This window comes from Seriola dumerili, unplaced genomic scaffold (assembly GCF_002260705.1).
Source record: "Seriola dumerili isolate Sdu_G_001 unplaced genomic scaffold, Sdu_1.0 BDQW01002310.1, whole genome shotgun sequence".
Classification (NCBI taxonomy): Eukaryota; Metazoa; Chordata; class Actinopteri; order Carangiformes; family Carangidae; genus Seriola; species Seriola dumerili.
The window spans coordinates 2,274-5,447 of NW_019176565.1; the positions used below are offsets into that span (position 1 = coordinate 2,274).

The 3,174-nt window shown below is 43.6% G+C and overlaps 1 pseudogene; it reads left to right on the forward strand.

Annotated features, from left to right (window-relative positions):
• Window positions 1–302: 302 nt before the first annotated feature.
• On the forward strand, window positions 303–1,910 carry LOC111239361 (annotated as a pseudogene).
• Window positions 1,911–3,174: the final 1,264 nt, after the last annotated feature.

Below are 3,174 nucleotides of genomic sequence, written 5' to 3' on the forward strand. Positions count from 1 at the left end.
GTTACAATGTTTTAGTTGTGTCTCAGATCAATCAGTAGCAGAAGTAAACAAGACAAATCAGGTGGTCTTCTCGCGGACTGCTGTGCCTTTGATCAGTCTCAGATCAATTAGTAGTAAACGTGAACAAGACAGTAGCAGACGTAAACAACACAAAGGCGTTCTCGCAGACCGCAGAGCTCTTTTTCTATGGATTTCCAGAGGTTATAAAGGTGCTGCAGATGACAGGACCCCGAATTCTGTCTGTGCTGAAGCCATGAGTGTGCGTTATAACGTTGAAGAGGCTCTAGAGCGGATTTTTTCAGATGTCCAGCAAGATAACTCTGATTCAGAAGAGGAAGTGGAGGATGTATCAGAAGAAGATGGGGAGGAATACAACCCAGAGCATGATGAATCATCTTCAGAAGAAAACCCTGAAGCTGAAAGAGACTTTCCTTTCAAAAAATGGCAAAATAACATGGTCCTCAGCAGCATATGACCAACACGGCAGGCATGCAGAACAAAACGTCATAAAGATGACCCCAGGACCCACAAGGTATGCCGTTTCTCATGCCCATGACATTGTCTCTACATTCTACCTGTTTATCACACCAGCAATAGAAAAAATAATCCTGGAGATGACAAATCTGGAGGGTTTTCGCAAATATGGAGACAGCTGGAAAAAGATGGATGAGACTGACCTGCAGGCCTACTTAGGGCTGCTAATCTTAGCCGGTGTATACAGATCCCGAGGTGAGGCTGCAGCTAGTCTATGGGATGCAGAGAGTGGAAGGCCAATTTTCCGAGCCACAATGCCACTCACACTCTTTCACACCTACTCAAGACTGCTACGATTTGATGACCGTGAGTCAAGACCAGCAAGACGTGTGACAGACAAACTTGCAGCCATAAGAGAGGTCTGGGACAAGTGGGTGGAGCGGCTGCCCTACCTCTACAATCCAGGGCCTGACGTAACAGTGGATGAGCAACTGGTTCCATTTAGAGGTGATCTATTTTCATATTTGTAATAAATGTGATTTTCACTATTGATTGGTTTGACTGTTTTCTGTGACACTGATACTAATCACTAATGCTAATGTCTTCTGTCCAAAGGTCGTTGTCCTTTCCGGCAGTATATGCCCAGCAAGCCAGCAAAATATGGGATCAAGTCATGGGTGGCTTGCGATGCCAAATCAAGCTATGCTTGGAAAATGCAAGTCTATACCGGGAAGCCGACCAGTGGATGCCCAGAGAAGAACCAGGGGATGCGAGTTGTGCTTGATGTGACAGAGGGACTGAGGGGTCACAATGTGACATGTGACAATTTCTTCACCTCTTATGAACTCGGACAGCAGCTCCTGAAGAGGAAGATCACCATGGTTGGTACAGTTCGAAAGAACAAGCCTGAGCTCCCACCTGCACTGCTTGCGTCAAAGGAGAGAGAGGTCTTCTCATCAAAGTTTGCCTTCACGCCCACCACCACTCTAGTTTCTTACCTCCCAAAGAAAAACAAGAATGTAGTTCTTCTGAGCACACTGCACACAGACGGTGACATTAGCGATCGTGAGGACAGGAAGCCAGTCATCATCCTAGACTACAACCGCAACAAAGGAAGTGTGGACAACCTAGATAAGGTGATTGGAACATACAGCTGCAGAAGGATGACTGCCCGCTGGCCCCTAGTCATCTTTCCTCCTACAATGCCTTTGTGATTTGGAGAGAGATCAACCCGACCTGGATGTCTCGTAAGCAGAACAAGAGGAGGGTGTTCCTGGAGCAGCTAGGAAAGGCACTTGTAATTCCACTCATTGAAAGAAGGAAGCATGTCCCCCGCACAGAAGCCTCAGCAGCAGTTGTGAAAGATATTCAGAGTGCAGGAGCTCCTGATCAACCTGAGGATCCAGCTACCACAGCCACTTCCCCAGCTAGGGCAAGTAAGAAGAAGAGATGTCAGTTCTACCCTCAAAAGAAGGACTGTAAAACACATTCTGTGTGCTGCAGGTGTAAGAAATATATCTGCAAAGGCTGTGCACTTGCATACTGCCCTACATGTGCTAATTAGTTGAATGGGTTATGTTATTTTTCATATTTTTGTATTGTACATTGTCTTAAATTGTTCACTGGAGAAAGAAAAGAAAGAAACTGAGTCATTTCGATGAATAAAAATGCATTCAAAACTCCTTTTTGCCTCCTTTTCTTTTCTTAAGATATAGAAACACAAGTGAAGAGGGAAAACTCAGGTATTCACACATTTTGTGGTGAATGACAAGTTGCTTCTTCAAGCAAGATGAAATTTGGTGTTTAAATTCAATTAAGCTGCTTATATTGGGGGTTTAGTGAAGACGGGTCATTTTGACCCGGAGGACACAGGGTGTATACAGAAAATGAGGACAACAGGAGGGTTAAGNTTTTGCCTCCTTTTCTTTTCTTAAGATATAGAAACACAAGTGAAGAGGGAAAACTCAGGTATTCACACATTTTGTGGTGAATGACAAGTTGCTTCTTCAAGCAAGATGAAATTTGGTGTTTAAATTCAATTAAGCTGCTTATATTGGGGGTTTAGTGAAGACGGGTCATTTTGACCCGGAGGACACAGGGTGTATACAGAAAATGAGGACAACAGGAGGGTTAAGAAAGATTCTGTATAAGTAAAGTTTATTATTATTTATTATTTAACTCATAATAAAAATTATTATTAATATGTATTTATCCCTTTACACCTGGCCCATGGAGCAGTCCTCCATTGATCACAGAGACACTGCTCTGTTCTGTTAGCTGGGATTGGACCTCCAACAGTGAGAGACGCCACAGAAAGGCACCAGCTTTACTGCTCAATCTATGACCCACAAGTCAAGACAGATTACATCTGATTGGATCACTGATGGCTCGTCTGACCTACAATCTGCTGCATTCTCATCATCGTTTCCCTAGGCAAAGGTTTCCATGGAAACAAACCCTGGGTTACTTTAATCTGTTGTTTTGCAGCCCTCACTCATCTGCAGNAGTTTATCTGTGACCTATCACTGTGCCTGTGTCACAGAGTCAGAGGGAGAGGCTAAATATAAGTTATCATAGGTGAATGTAACAGATATACAGCTAAACTGAAAATATGCTCTGTAGAGGTTAATTACAGGGCAAATTGAATCTTCTCCCTTCTTGAAAGTGATTCTCTGTTGTCTCTGGAAATGACGAATTACT